Source organism: Saccopteryx leptura, chromosome 5 (genome assembly GCF_036850995.1).
Source record: "Saccopteryx leptura isolate mSacLep1 chromosome 5, mSacLep1_pri_phased_curated, whole genome shotgun sequence".
In the NCBI taxonomy this organism is placed as follows: Eukaryota; Metazoa; Chordata; class Mammalia; order Chiroptera; family Emballonuridae; genus Saccopteryx; species Saccopteryx leptura.
This window is the reverse complement of record NC_089507.1, coordinates 122,744,665-122,761,428: the sequence shown is the minus strand read 5'-3', so window position 1 is coordinate 122,761,428 and position 16,764 is coordinate 122,744,665. Positions and strand designations below refer to the sequence as shown.

Genomic DNA, 16,764 nt, shown 5'->3' with positions numbered 1-16,764 from the left:
GGAGGAGAGGGTCATGGCTCCCACCTGCAGCTCTATCACTCTTCACCCTAACAAATCTTACACTACATTTACATTTCTCCCACACATGTGCTCTTTGAAATTCCTTTCTTGCGACACCATAAGAACCTATTTTCACTGGCAGCAGTAAGGGATATTAGTCAGTCTTGGCCGTATAGAATGTGGCCATGATCAGGATCTGCTAATTTTGCCCAACTGAATGAAGTTGCCCAGGGAACCATCCATGTAGGAGGTGAAAACCAAACCAACCTCCAGTCATACATAGTGTTTATTACTACAAAGCTTTCTCTCCAACATGCATTTTGCTCTTCTGATCCTGGTGAGTGCAGCTGGACCACAAGCTGTTGTGAGGACTTCTTTTGTCTCAATAACTTAGAAATCTAGCCAAAAGGATGCTAGATTGTTTTCTAGGCCATTTTCTTCTTGAATCACATCCTAAACTTGATGCCTTATCATTCCTGTAGTGAGATAAAAAATAAATAAATAAAAAACCCACAAACAAACAAACAACCCCCCCACCAAAAAAAAAAAAACTGCAAAAGTGAAACCCAACCAAGAAAATGTAGCTTGTGAGAGATAACTTAGAGGTCATAGATCTAGAGCGGCCAGGCTGATAAACCGACTCAAAGCTGCTATTCTCCCCCACCCCCACCCCACATCTGCTCTCTTCCGGACTTTTCATTGAGGGCTGTTGTAACTGACCTGTTTGGAGAGGGTGTTGTATGGGAAGAGGTGTGTTTCTGACTGAGAAGGAGATCCTGGGCTCATATGATCACTTTAGCTGCTGAAATGACAAGTTTAAATACAGAAAAAGAATCCAAAAAAGTAAATGTAGGTGGTACATTGTGCAGAGGCAGAATTTTTTCTTTTTAATTGTCTTCACACTTCAAAATATACCTTTTAACACTGTGGCTCAGTTCTCTCCTGGTCCTTGTCCCACATCTGCCTTCATCTTAGGAAGGAGTGCGTGTGAGAAGGGAAAAAACCCATCTTCTCCATAGACATTGTAAAAGCCAGTAAACTGCAGGCAGAAACAATATCATCATTTGCAGAAAACTCTGTCCTGAATTGAAGACCCCACAAATTCATAAGTTATTTGGCTAGAGACTATTCCTGGGCAACTTTTCTGAGAACTTTTTCCATGACTTGCAAGACAAGTTTAGAGACAAATTTATTGATGATCAATGTAGAAAGTCCAAAACTCTCTGCTATATTTAAGAAATCTGCCCTTCCTCACTTCAATTCCTAGCTTACTGCGTCTTCTGCACGTGCTGGCGCCTGCGTTTGCGTCGGTCGTTGCTGACATCGCCTCGGGAGCTGCAGTTGGCTCAGACCTGGTAGGGCAGCGGTGCGCCTGCGCACTCTCGTTGAGCCCTAACTCGAGCTGTGGGCGACGAGGCCCTCAGAGCCGCTCATCTTGGCCTTTCAGGTCGCCTGGACAGTGTTCCTGTGTGAAGTTGGCAACATGAGCTGTGACAACTTGGGTGGGAACCACGGCTTTGATGAGCAGTTAAGAATGCAAGAATTGTACGGGGACACCAAGGACAGAAACACCCAGAAAGATTCCAGTATGGAAACCGCTTCTTTTGGGCAGCAGCCGGATGACACCCCCTATGAGTGGGACCTGGACAAAAAGGCTTGGTTTCCAAAGATCACTGAAGATTTTATTGCTACATATCAGGCCAATTATGGCTTTTCTAATGATGGTATGTCTAGCTCTACTACAAATGTAGAAGATGTTGGTGCTAGGCCTGTAGAGCAACCTCTACAAGGAAACCCCCCCAGATCTCCTGATCTCAAAAAGAAGGGAGAAAAGAGAAAGCCTGAATCAGGGTGGTTTCAGATTGATGAAGACAGAAATTCAAATGTATATGTGTCTGGTTTGCCTCCAGACATCACAGTGGATGAATTTATACAGCTCATGTCCAAGTTTGGCATTATTATGAGAGATCCTCAAACAGAAGAAGTTAAGGTCAAGCTTTACAAAGATAATCAAGGAAATCTTAAAGGAGATGGACTTTGCTGTTATTTGAAGAGGGAATCTGTGAATCTTGCATTAAAACTTTTGGATGAAGATGAAATTAGAGGCTACAAATTACATGTTGAGATGGCAAAATTTCAACTGAAGGGTGAATATGATACTTCTAAGAAGAAAAAGAAATGTAAGGATTACAAGAAAAAGCTGTCTCTGCAACAAAAGCAGTTGGATTGGAGACCTGAGAGAAGGGATGGTCCATCCCGAATGTGGCAGAAGCGAGTCGTCATCAAAAATATGTTTCATTCTATGGATTTTGATGATGATCCATTGCTGCTGAATGAGATCAGAGAAGATCTTCGAGTAGAGTGTTCAAAATTTGGACAAATTAAGAAGCTCCTTCTCTTTGATAGACATCCAGATGGTGTGGCCTCTGTGTCCTTCAGGGATCCAGAGGAAGCTTATTATTGTATTAAAACCCTCAATGGACAATGGTTTCGTGGTCGTCAAGTCACTGCCGAAGCATGGGATGGAACTACAGATTATCAGGTGGAAGAGTCCACAAGAGAAAGGGAGGAAAGGCTGAAAGGATGGGAGGCTTTTCTCAACGATTCTGAGGCCGGTAATGGTCTTTGGGGTTCAAATTCTGTCTATGCTTCAGAAAGGACAGGGCCTTCTAGAGTAAAGCCTTTTTTAGAGCACCGTAGCACCTCTAAAATGAATTATCAAGAAGCTGCAACTGAAATGAAATTTAAAGAACATATAGTTGAAAAGAAATTTGAAAAAACAGAAGATGGGGGAGAATTTGAAAAAGATGCTACAGAAAGTAACCCCCCAGAAGAGGCTGAAGATGGCTTCCCTCAGGAAGAAGCTGAAGACGGTTGCCTTGAAAGCAAGTCTGATGAAGGTTGCCCCAGAAGGGAGTGTGAAAAGGATAGTCCTAAAAAGGAGTTTAAAGTGAATGACCCTGGAAAAGAATCCAGAGAGAAGCGACTCAAAAATGATTCTGAAGAGAATGGCCTTGAACAAGAGTCTGAAGAAGAGAATGGCCCCCAGAAAGGCTCTGAAGAAGATAAGTTAGAAAGAGAACCTGAAGAACACTGCTCTGAAAAGCTGTTTGAAGATGGTTCTGAAAAAGAACTAGAAGAAAATGGCCTCAAAAAAGAGTTTGATGAGAATGGCTCTGACAAGGAGCTTAATGAAAATGATCTAAAAAAAGAGTTAGAAGAAAAAGACTCTGAAAAATCAGAATTTGAAGATGACAGCTCTGAAAAACTGTTCTATGAGGAAGGCTCTGAGAGAGAGTTTGAAGAAGAATCAGATGAGAAGGAAGGAGAGGAAGATACATATGAAAAAGTTTTTGATGATGAATATGATGAAAAAGAGGACCAAGAAGATGCATAAGAAAAGAGGTTTGAAGATGCTGAAGAAAAGGAGATTGAAGATGATGGAGATAAAAAAATGTTTAAATATTCAGCCAAAAAAGTGAAGTAGATGAAAAGGAGGATGAAGATGGAATTGATGAAAACATGTTTGAAGATGTTGATTCCATCAAGGGGTTATTTAATGATTCTGACAAGAAAGGGATTTTGGGTGATTTGGGGAATGTACAGAAAGAAGGGGCCCAGTCCACAGGTAGCAGCTTTATCCTCATTAGTGATGATAATGATGATGATAATGATGATATTTAATTCCTTAAACTGGCTTTCGGGAGAAGTTTCTCCATCTACAATTTGCCTAGGCTCCAGGGTAATTAATAGTAGTATTACCTGAACATGTGCATAGTGTTAGGATGCCATCAGACTAGTGCACTGATGTTTTCATTGATTTTAAATATATGCTAATTGGCTGTTCAATTAAAACTTTATAGTATAATGCAAGTAATTGGGATAGTCATCTTTTGTCAGATTTGTTAAATGCATACAGAATACTTTTTTAACTATTTTGATTGAAGTTTGTGAAATTCAAAAATAAAAATAGGTGGTTAATATGCAAAAACTGAAAAAAGAATTTTCAATTTACTTGGAATAGGTTAAGTAGTAAAAAGCTTATTAAAAATACCTAAACTTTATGTTGTACTGAAAATATGGCTATTTTTCTTCTTGCTTAATATATCTGGCTGTTTTTCCCACTATCTGTTACTAACAGCAGCTTGTTTTCAGTGTCTCTGGCTGTTTAAAGAAGCCCCCAGGCAGTGCTTCTGTCTGCTTATCTTATTGTCAGAGAGACTGGACCTGATACTTTTGACTTATGAATGAACACTGGTATCAGCCTGTCTGGGGTATCTAGCTATTTTCTTCTTCTAAGAGGACTAAAAGAAGGTTCTCTAACCCAGGTACTGTGGAAGGTCAGCTTTCTTTCTGGGTTCACACCTTAAATTCTATTAAGGGAAGGAGAACTGAAGCAGTGCCCTGTGCCCTCTGGCAGGAGAGAGGCCCATAAACTTTATTTTTTCTCCTTCCCATCTTGTCCGAGGGAATCCCAGACAAAGCTATTATTGTCAAATATGTGAATGGTTTATTTATTGTTTATATCTAATCTTCAGGTGCCATAATTATCATAATACACATCATCAAATCTGTCAAATTAAATTTGTGGCAAGTCTTATAATTTCAATATTACTCTTGTGTTTAAAATCCAGGATAATTTCACCTGGAACCAGGCTGCTCTGTCACTGATCAGAGCTGGCTTTCTGGAGAATTATGTTGTGCCTCTGTGATCTTGCTGTGCACCCCATGCTGGAAGCTTCACTCCTTTCCTAGGGGGTACACAGCTTCTCATTTCCTGAGCCTTCTGTTCATGATCTATGTATCAGAGAGAAGATGATGTTTGCACCATCTGCAAAGTGGGTCAGCTAGTCTTTGAGGTGACCTAGAATATTTCTAGGACTCATAAGTTTAGAGACAGATAGGAAGGGGAAGAAAGGACTTGACCCCTCCTACAGTGCAATCAAACTTTAGCTTGAATAGACTTGGTTAAGGTAGGCACTGAAAACCCTTCCCAATCTCAAATACCTCCTCCAGAGGCCTGTCCAATCACTGAAACTTTCCAAAAATGGATTGTTGACCATTAGGGAATGTCAGAAAAGATTACCGTGTTACTGAGTAATATGTTGGCACCTATTGAAACATTTATACCATTGCTTTGTCAGATTTGTCAGCTCAGTAAATTGCAAAGAGTGAGAGAGTCATATATGTAACTCATGAGAATCATTCATTTGGGGACAAGCCATAGATATGATAAAAATTGATAGTTATTTTTCCCTTCTTTTCTGTTTCTTTCCCTTTCCTTCAGCTTCTTTAATAAAGCTTAGGATCTTGGCTATACAGTACATTATTCTTTGTTCAGTACATTTATGTGATTGGTCAATGCATGATCTGATTTACTTACTTAATTATTTAAAAGAAGCACTCTTAAGCCTTCCACTTAGTACCCTATTTAATTCTCAGAACTCACCCAACCTAAAGAGCTCAACCACTTCCCTGAATCCTGTGTTTATAATTTCCTTGCTTTCATTTTTATATGTGTGAGTATTCACCTGTTCTCCTAGAGATGATCACTTAGGTTTTTCTAGGATCTTGCTATTTAAATATTAATATTTTTTACAGTCTTGTACCTATCACAGAGTATACATGTATCAGAGTTTTGTTTGTTTGTTTGTTTTTATATTAAGAGTGGTATAGCTGGATCATAGAGGAGGTGAATGTTTCACATTATAAGATAATGCTAAGTTAATTTCCAAAATGATCATACTGATTTACATTTTCACCAATAGTGCATAAGAAATCTTGTGGACTTACATGTCTTTCCCATCCTTTCCACATCCAGTGCTAATAACTTGGCATTGAAATTTAAATTGTTTTGCCAATTATATCTCATGTTTTAACTTGCATCTCCACAGTCACTATTGAGGTTTTTTCATATAGCCACATAGGTTTTTTCTGTTTCGAAATTTCTGTTCATTCTTCTGCTCATTTTCCAATTAAGACATAGCACTTTTACACTGATATGTAAGAACTGATTTTCTTTCTAAAAATAAAAGTAACTTTTAGTCTAAACTTAGGATTCTATTCCCAAATGCACTTTGCACAAATTATTTTATATATTGATATTATTCCTACACTAGGATATTCTTATTTGCATCTAATATACAGAGAGTATTAATGGGCAATGTTCCTGATCTTTGGAAAATGATGATTCTGATTGAACAATTTTCAACCATTTTGACCATTATCATTTGCTTTCCCATCCACTTCCAGTTCAGACCACCATCATTTCTTGCTTTGATGACTGCAACAGATTCTTAACTCTCTCTCTCTGCTTCTATTCTTGCCCTCCCCAGTCTATAAAACAGCTCCCATGATTTTTCACTCCTGTCAAAATCCTCCCATGACTTCCAATTGTCCTTGTAATAAAACTGAAACTTACTACCACAGTTTGATCCTTGCCTTCTCTTTCCATCTCTCTTTCCTTGGTCTTTAAGCACACAGTCATTTATGCTGTTTCTAGGTAAGACTAGGATTGATTTTCTTCCATGTCTTCTCTGTGGAATGTAAGCACCATGATGGCAGAAACTTGGCTGCTATATCACTTTTATCTAGAACAGTGTCTGGCACATAGTAGACCCCCAGTAGCTATTTGTTAAATAAAATAAAATAATGAATAATATAGATGAGGAGGTTATCTAAAACTTCTTCAATTATCCACATAGATGTTTATAGATAGCATTAAATCAGCAAACATATATCATTACAAAATGGGTTCAAAGAACTAAGATGATTCTAGATAAAATCAAAGGATCTTTAGAAGATCAAGTGAATTGTGGAAAATATGTAGAGTTGGTGTTTTAAAATATATAAACTTCATTAAACAATATTTTTCATATCATCTATTTTAAGTATACAATTCAATGATATTAAGGAAATTTACTAAATGCTATAGCTATCATCATCAGTTTTGGAACATGTCCATCCTACCAGTAAAATCCCTCTGTGAAGAATCCTTCACAGTTGATTCTTTTTTGTTAAACTGTGGAGACTTTTTTAATGTTAAAATATACATATAAGACATTCTATAATGTATATGAATGGCTTAAGCAATAATAAAAAGAATATCTGTATATTTATGAACTAGTTTATGGAAAAGAATATTCTTGTTTAGCATTTTTTATTCCCTTGCTTACTTTATGGCTATACTGCATTTGGATGTGTCTCTAGCAATATATTTTCTAAATTTTTATTTTATTTTATTTTTTTGTGACAGAGACAGAGACAGAAAGAGAGACAGATAGGAACAGACAGACAGGAAGGGGGAGATGAGAAGCGTCAATTCTTTGTTGCGGCACCTTAGTTGTTCATTGATTGCTTTCTCATATGTGCCTTGACCAGGGGTGGGGGGCCAACAGCAGATGGAGTGATCACTTGCTCAAGCCAGTGACCTTGGGCTCAAGCTGGAGAGCCTTGCTCAAACCAGATGTGCCTGCGCTCAAACCAGTGACCTCAGGGTTTTGAACCTGGGTCCTCAGTGTCCCAGTTCGATGCTGTATCCACTGTGCCACCACCTATTCAGGCTAAATTTTTATTTTTTAATTGAATTTATTGGGGTGACATTGGTTTAAAAAATCATACAAGTGTTGTTCCCATTTCCAGACTCAGGTAACCACTAATCTACCTTTTGTGTTTATTGATTTGCATCTTCTGAACATTTTACACAATCACAAAATGTGGTCTTATAGGTTTAGTTTCATTTAACATTATGTTTTTGGGCTTTGTTTATAACATAGCATGTGTCAGCAGTTTGTTCATTGTTATGGCTGAATAGTATTTTATTAAACAGCTGTACCGTATTGTGTCTATCTAGTCACCAGTTGATAGACCTTTAAGTTGTCTCTAGATTTCGGTTATTATGAATAATGTTCCTGTGAACATTCATGTGCACATCTTTGTGTTGGACATATGTTCTTATTGCTCTTGTGTAAATACCTATAAGCAGAATTATGGGGTCATAATGGTAGTTTATACTGAATTTTTTGAGAAACTGTTACTCTGTTTTCCAAAGTGACTGTGCCACTTTTTCATTCCAACCAGTGTATAAAGGTTCCTGTTTTCCACATCCTCCCCAATGTTTGTTATTGTCTTATTTATTATGTCCTTCTAGTGGGTAGGTAATAGTATTTTGTGGTTCTTGTTTTCATTTTTCTAAAGATTAATGATACTGAGCATCTTTTCATGCACTCGGTAGCCATTTATATACCTTCTTTGAAGAAATGTATATTCAGAAGGCTGGTACTTTTTAAAGGTTTTAAAGGAGAGGAAATATGTGCTTTTGGAAAATTTCTCAATAAACAAAATTAATTTCTACAAAGACAGACTAGAGTGTGTAAATTCCTTATAGAGAAAGAGTGTAAACAGTACAGCTTTGTTAGAATGGAAGCTCTGCACAGGCAGTGGAGGATGGGAGATGGGCAAGAAAGTTAGTAAGTGATCTTGAGTGCCAGGATGAGCAATGCAGCATGAAAGGAGTGGCAGCACAAAGGGCCTAAATTTGGATGGCCAAAAGAAGTATTTGGGTTAAATATGTATGTACTAGAGTTCCTGTTTATGGAGATATAATAGGATATATTCTTCAGTCTATCACAGAACTGTTTAGGAAGGGAACAGATTCTAATAACTATTTGGTCCATCTGTTTGTCCAGGCAGAATTAAATATAACTCATTTCTGATACATAGATATAATTTCTACTGGAGATCACAAATTATTCTTCAAGTAAACAGATTCTCTTCAGTTCTTGGTCAATTCGTTTCCATTAAAAAAAAAACAACAACCTTGAGCCTGACCAGGTGGTGGCACAGTGGATAGAGCGTCGGACTGGGACGCAGAAGACCCAGGTTTAAAACCCCGAGGTCGCTGGCTTGAGTGCAGGCTCATCTGGTTTGAACAATGCTCACCAGCTTGAGCACAAGGTCACTGGCTTGAGCAAGGGGTCACTCCCTCTGCTGTAACCTCCCCTCCCCCTGGTCAAGGCACATATGAGAAAGCAATCAATGAACAACTAAGGCACCGCAACGAAGAGTTGATGCTTCTCATCTCTCTCCCTTCTTGCCTGCCTGCCCCTATCTGTCCCTCTCTCTGTCTCTGTCACACACACACAAAAAACCTTGAAAAAAAAAACAACCTTGACATTTATAAAAGTTTTCTTATTTTTAATTTCTTTTTTGAGTTTTAATTAAATTTTAATTTTTTACTCTAAAATATCTAATTTTAGACATAAAAGCAAACAGTTGAAACAGCTACTTTTCATCACATTTGATACTTAAAAAACTGCAGATTCTTGTAAATTATTTCTCTTTTAGCTTTCTGTTCTGTAGTCCGCTTTTTCTATGCAATATATAAGAACTTGTTATTTCTGTAGAGAGCTCACGATGAACCTGTTCCTGCCCAGCTACTGTGATAAGTGAAGGCCATGTGGCCTTGAAGTCAGTTCCATTATTGAAGAACATCCATTGAAACAGTAAACAAAAAGAGCCGAAAGCTTCTTGTGCCAAAACTTCTCTAAAATTCTCCTTTGTTTGAACAGGGAGCTGTTGGTAAGGATCAGGCAAAATTTCCCCTGAAATTATTCATTCCAAAAGGAACATCAAAATAACAAATAGGAATGATTTATATATGTCACAGGGTTTGGGCTTCTGCATCAGGCATACTTAAATACTAGCACCAAAAGCAATCAAAAGAAGTTTACTTTTAAGTAAACTTCAATAACTATCTCATAGGTGTGGAAGATCTCACTTCCTTTTCTTTGGGGACAATTCAGACTTACAGCTAACTTGTCACTGAGCACTTACTTGTCAAAGGAGAAGGAGGGAGAGGAGGAGAGACTAACTGATCAGAAGTTGAACAGAAAATCTTAAATTCCTTTGCCTCCATTATTTTCCCTTTTAGGGAGATCAGAGGTCTGAAGGAAAAACTTAAAAAAATATATAAAAAACTAGGCATATATAATATTACTAGTAAAACAAGGTCACAGATTTGTAAAACTGTTTTGTACCTGAACTTATACTTAGTTTCATCATTTTCTTTCCTGAAAATATTTCCATCAGAACATGTGCAGTTATTTTCTTCTTTCATTACATTTTGTTGAAATATATTTCTGGTTGTTTTTTGCTTTATTTTTCCATGCAATCTTGACATGTTCCTTATTAATTTGTTTGAATGTACAAGTTTCTGTTCTTTATCAGCAAGGGACTGTCCTTAATCACTGTCTCTTCTAAGTGCACATGTGCACTGCAGCCGTGGTCCCTGGCACTTATCGTTTCCAACTCTCAAAAATTCCTGTTGAGATGAAGAGCAAATCCTAACCTGGCCATGAAGTTAACTCCCATTATGCCTAAGGTGCTGTGCTGATGAAAACAACATCACCAACTATCAAACAACATATAGGTACATATGGTGTGGGGCGTTTCCTTGGAACCAGACAAAATTCCCATTTCACCTTTCTTCCTAGACACAAAGACTCTTTTGCAGTAAATTGTGTTTCAAAATTTTTTCTGTATTTCTTAATTCTTAATGAGAAAGGAGTCAATCCTTGTACTGAATGGAGATGGGCTTTCTAATTTGGTGTGATTTTTTTTTTATAAATGTCACATTGGTCCTTTCCTGCACTGCTGAAGGTCAGGGCTGCATGGAAAGTGGTTCAGGAAAGCATTCTGTGTTGGCACAGTCATGATTTTTTTTATGTAAATGCCACTTCCTGGTGTTTTCTTGCCCGTGGTCAGGAACCTCTTCAGGTGTCTCTGTTAACAGACATGGGAGGGTTTAGGGAAAACTAGCAATTTGGGGCAAAGCCCTAGTGATTCCGTGTTTAGAAGTATTTAAAAATGCATTTCATTTGGAATGCAAGAACAACCCCAAGTCATTAGTGTGCAGTGAAAAGCAGAGAAGATAACTCTAGAAAGAGACTGAATGATGCTGACAGAGAGTAAGAGTTTTAAGGGTAAACTGGAGGCAGATGAGAATAATCTGCTAAGTAAAAACCATAAACATCTTGGGTAAGCTTGCTAAGTTGAAAATAGCAAAATAGAGTTTTCTTTTTCTTAGAAGATTTCAGGCATCATTTCATCCATTAATGTTGACATTCTCCTTTTTCCATGTATTTTACATGGGAAAGTGTCGTGAGCAAGGCAGAGTCCTTGAAAGAAGTCACGCACGTTTGCGTCTTTCTGCATGCCAAGTTTATTAGAGGAGACCTCCCCAATAAGCCAATAGACTCAGAGTCACACACAGGTGACACACAGAGAGGGGAACTTACATGACAGAGTGAGCAGAGTGAGCATCGGTCACTGGCAGCAGCAGCAGGTGGGGAGGTGGCTCTTGGTCTCAAGCCAGGTGGCCACAGTGCCAGCATTTGTCTGGTGGAGTGAAGTCTGGCTGGGCTCTGAGCCTGACCATGGTACAGCCAGGCTCAGTGTTGAGTGGTCGGAGCTCTGGGTTCTTAGAGCCCACCTGGGTGGAGGTCACACTCATATTGGTGTCCAGGTGGAGTCCTTATCCAAGTGTTCACACTTGTGGTTTTGGGAGTTTCGGGCCCCTCCTAAGAGCATTACCATACACCCCGTTACCTGAGTGTCAACATAGCACTTGACAGGACTGTCATGGCTGACAGTGACTCCATATTGGAGTATTAAAGATGTCCAAAAAGTCTGCTCTGCTCTTGCTCTGTAAAGAAAGTGTAAGCATACAGCAGTGACAGATTATAATGGTGAAAAAGCACAGCACCTGGAGACCATACTAACTGAAAAATAGCCAGTCAGAGAAAGACAAGTAATCTCTAATGAACAAAATGAACTAACAACAACAACAACAAAAAAAAAATAGAAACAAACACATAGATACAGAGAACAGACTGACAGTTGTCAGAGAAGAAAGAGGGTGGAGGGCTGGTGTAAAGCCAGTAGCAGCGGCTCCATCACAGCTGCCTGGCCCGTGCAGGTTCACATTTGATTCGGATAGATGGTAATGAAACAATGGAACCAAGAACTGGTGGGCCATTACTTTTAATCTTAGCTTGCACCCGGCGGGCAAGAAATACACACAGTGGGAAAACACTTCTCTTTCCATTCAGGGCTCCCAAAGCCACTGACTCATCCGAGTTTCCTAGAATCAAAGTTTCTACCTCACCAGCCTTATTCACCTCTGTTTCCCATCTCCTTCTTTCTGCACAAACTCTGCACTAACTGGGTTCTCCTTTAGCATTCTGCCATCTTGGCTGCTTCTCCTCTCTTCCACATGGCCTTTCTCTGCTCTCCTACAGCCTAGGCTTCTCCTAGAACATAATCACTCTTCACCCAGAACAACGTGATCTCTCTTCCTTTTAAAACCTTTTGGCATGAAAGCCCTCCCCCAACACATATTAACATAATCACGCCCATCCCAAGCAAGAAAGGCAACTAATATTATCACCTGGGTGACAGGCTTCCACGTGGGCAGCACCATCTTTAACAACGTGAGCATAATATATTTTATCTGCCCAACAATCCACCTGTATGCTCACTTTACTACCCACAATCTACACCACCGGCATCCCTGTGCAAGGAAATTAGGCACATTACACAAATTACAACAATATGACAAATCATACAATGTCAACAATTACAAAGGTACATTTTACCAGTCTCTAAGCACTTTGCCAAAAGTGCAAAGTGTCCTCAGCCTTCTCTCTAGCCATGGGAAAAGCTTCCCAGGACAGGGGAAGGGCCTCCAGCAAAACCGCCCCCCACCCCCAACAGGGTATTTCACATTGTCCAAAATCCATAAGTCCATCCAACAAAGGAGCCAGTGCCCACTCTGGTCATAGTCCAGGAATCAGTCCACACACATGGGGCCTCAGCCACCCCCCTCATCCCTGCTGTCCTGGCAGGTCTTACACTGTCCCAAAGAGGAGCACGTGGCAATGGGAGTCAGCATTTCCATCTCTGCTCCAGAGAGTATGATGGCATTCACCCCTATGTCCCAAAAACTGCAGGCCTACTAGGGGCGTAGTAGGTAAGTAGGTACTCCTTGCTGCTGGGCTCTCATCTTCTGGAGACTGCAGATCGCAACTCCAGCCTGATTCTCCTCATCCCCCAAAGAGGAACTGAAAGCACCAGCTTCTGCTGCAGGGATTGAGCCCCAGGCCATTGCTTCCGCCTTCTGCTCCATGGGCCTTGCAGCCCTGGCTCCAGCCTCAGCCCCGGCCTCCTGCCACAGCCGGCTCTCCACAATGTCCAGGGCAATCTGCAACTCATGAACCTGTGATTCCTTCTCCAGTGGCTGCTCCATTTCCAAGCAAATCTCATGAACCTGGTCGGCCTCCTCCAGTGCTTGCTTTAGCTCCAGGGTCGGCATTTCTTTCTCCCAAGTTTGCTCCAGCTCCTTCCACTTTTGGTTTGCAGGGCTGGGACAGCCTCTTCCACAGAGCTCTCAGTTTCCTCACGCAAGGCTGTAAAAGTCAGCCAGCCTACAGCCTCTAAAAGGACAGCCATGGGGAACCATAACAGCACCCAGTCCTCTACTCCACCGCTCAAAGGTGGTGGTGACTTCATACTGATCTGTATCAAATCCTGCCATAGACTATGCCAAATGTAAAGCCAGTAGCCGCGGCCACCATCACAGCCGCCTGGCCCATGCAGGTTCGCATTTGATTCAGACAGATGGTAATGAAATGATGGAGCTGAAAACTGGTGGGCCATTAGCTTTAATCCTAGCTTGCACCCAGCGGGCAAGAAATACACACAGTGGGAAAACACTTCTCTTTCCATTCAGGGCTCCCAAAGCCACTGACTCATCTGAGTTTCCTAGAATCAAAGTTTTTACCTCACCAGCCTTATTCACCTCTGTTCCCCATCTCCTTCTCTCTGGACAAATTCTGCACAAACTGGCTTCTCCTTCAGCACTCCGCCATCTTGGCTGCTTCTCCTCTCTTCCACGTGGCCTTTCTCTGCTCTCCTACAGCTTGTGCAAAAAAGGTGAAGGGGTTAAACAAAGAAATAAAAAGAAGACACTGACAACAGCGTGGTGATTAGTGAGGGAAAAGGGAATGGGGAGGTGGGAGAGGGTAAAGGCGGATAAATGGTAATGGCAGATGATTTGGGGTGGTGAATGCACAGTGCAGTGTGCAGATGATATGTTATGGAATGGTACACCTGAAACCTATGTCATTTTATTTATCAGTGTCACCCCAATAAAGTCAATTAAAAAGGAAGCACAGCACTGAGGAGTGGTTCTCAAAGTGTGGTCCCTGCACCACCAATATCAGTATCTCCTAGGAATTTGTTATGAATGCCAATTCTCAGGCCCTATTTCAGACCTACTGAGTCAGCAATTTGAGGAGTAAGGTCACTAATTTGTGCTTTGACAAAAGCTCTGCAGGTAAATTTCATGTGAATGAAAGTTTGAGAATCACTGGTACAGTGGTTAAGAGTGTGACATCTGGAGCCAGATGTCTGTATTACTAAGGGCAATTTATTTGTTTGATCTGTAAAATGGTAACAGTACCAAACTCATGGTGTGGTGAAGACTAAATGTGTTCAAGTGTATAAATTCCTTAGAACAATGTCTGGCCAGTATAAGTGCTAGAGAAATCTTTTGATGATGATGATGGTAGTACTTGATGGTTGTTATTCTCCCCTGCCCCCACAGGCTACATTCACAATTTATAAGAAGGTTTTGTTTACCAGGATATCTCTCTTGTTATTTTAGTTATTTTCCATGGCTCAAGCCAGTATTTATCAGCATGTGTCCTATTTGCATCAAAAATCACCTGTGGTGCTTATTAAAATGCAGATTCTCAAGTTTCACCCAGACCCACAGGGATAATCAGAATTTTCTAATGATAATTCTGAATGTAGAAATTTCAAAACTACTGCTCTTGGATTACAGACTCTGACCTTCATTTTGCAAATGAGCACATGAGGCACAAGGATAGTATACATTTAGGGAAATTTAGAATCTTAGTATGAGCTGGGTTTCTCATTTTGTATTATATTGACAGAGTATGCTATTTGTAATAGTTTTGTTTGCTTCATCAGGAATTTGATTGGAGTTGTGCCACTTTGTTTACCGAGATCTAGCATTAATTATTCTAATTTTTTTTTTTACTTTGTAACTCTAAGACTATCAAGAATGAGTTCCTGCCTGACCTGTGGTGGCACAGTGGATCAAGTGTCTACCTAGAATGCTGAGGTCACCGGTTCTGTGGGTTCAAAAGCCCGGGATTGCCTGGACAAGGCACATATAGGAGTTGTTGCTTCCTGCTCCTCCCTCCTTCTCTCTGTCTCTCTCTCCCCCCTCTCTGAAAAGGAATAAATAAAATCCTTTTTAAAATTCAGGTTTCTGAAAAATATACCATCACTCAGCTGCAATTGTTTCAGTTGTGATGTATCTAATACATTGTTCTTATGTTACAAATGAAGTGAAAGGGCTCAGAGAGGTAGAGAATGTTACCAAGTCACATGACTAGATAATAGCAGAGCCAAGAGTAGAGCTGAGACTCCCAACTGTGAATCTTGTGTTCTCTTACCACATCCTACTGTCCTAATTCTTGCTTATTTAAATGATTTAAAGAGGCACTTAAAATGTTAAAATAACTATACCTAGACTGCTCACATAAAATCTGATTTCAGCAGTTTTTGATCTCCTTTAATTTGTTTTACTTAAAGATATGCTAACATCACACCTTCCTCTTTATAATAGTGATAGATCAATTATTTAATGACAACTAATAACTCCTAACTCCATTGCATATTGCTTTTTCATCACTGCAAATTTGACTGTTCTAAAGCAATTAGATTGACTTTTAAGACTGTGATAAAAAAATCTTTGGACCTTTTCACACAAGACTTCAGATCTTGTATATATTATTCTATATATGATAGCCAAACTTTTACACAGTATCAACATGCATTTAGATAACTTTTTTCTTAATTTTGACATCACACAGGGATATTTATCTACATCCACTAATTAGGTTCCTGTACTTGGTGGCAGTGGGGTACTATTTATGCTAGGGTCACTTGATTATTTTATAAAATGATTTTCTTTTGGTCTCAATTGTTTATACTTTTCATATTATACATAAACTTTAGCTTATTGCAGTTATCTTCTTCCAGTCCCCTTTCCTGCTAAGAATGGAATATTGGTAGTCTGATCACACTTACATATGACTGTCTACTTAGGAAGGTTTCTTTACTTAGTGTAAGTTTCTCTCCAACATACCTTTAATTTGTTCACTACTACTTACTATCTATCAACTCTTCATTCTGTAGCTCTCAGCTCTGTTCTTACTTCATCATAAAAATCTTTCTATCTTTTATCTCTATATAAAAGCTCCCTGTGCCCACAGGCTCAATCAACATTTATTGAGTGAGTAATTTATCTTTGTGAGTTGGGAATGGAATTTCATAGTCTGCTTAGAAGTGTGTGAATCTGTGTTAAATCTTGACCCTTTATAAAAATCTTTTTTGAATTATATCCTTTACTGATAATGCACACTAATATACACAGAGTGGTCTACCTACTCAGTTACCTTGACTCCAGACCTATTAAATGTACCAGGTCTCCTAGAGCACCTGAGACATGGTGTCTTATCTTGAGTTGCCCTAAGCTTTCTGGAGCATTCTAGACCATAATGCATTATCCTCTTGAGCTTGGCCTTTATGGTAGCCTCAGGCCACAGATGTTTATTGAGCACTTGAAATGTGTGAAATACCATGTGCTATCAGTATAAAACACATTAGACT

The 16,764-nt window shown here is 39.6% G+C and overlaps 1 pseudogene; it reads left to right on the top strand.

The window, feature by feature from the left end:
- The first annotated feature begins 1,483 nt into the window (after positions 1 to 1,483).
- Positions 1,484 to 3,684, top strand: LOC136406248 (17S U2 SnRNP complex component HTATSF1 pseudogene; annotated as a pseudogene).
- Positions 3,685 to 16,764: the final 13,080 nt, after the last annotated feature.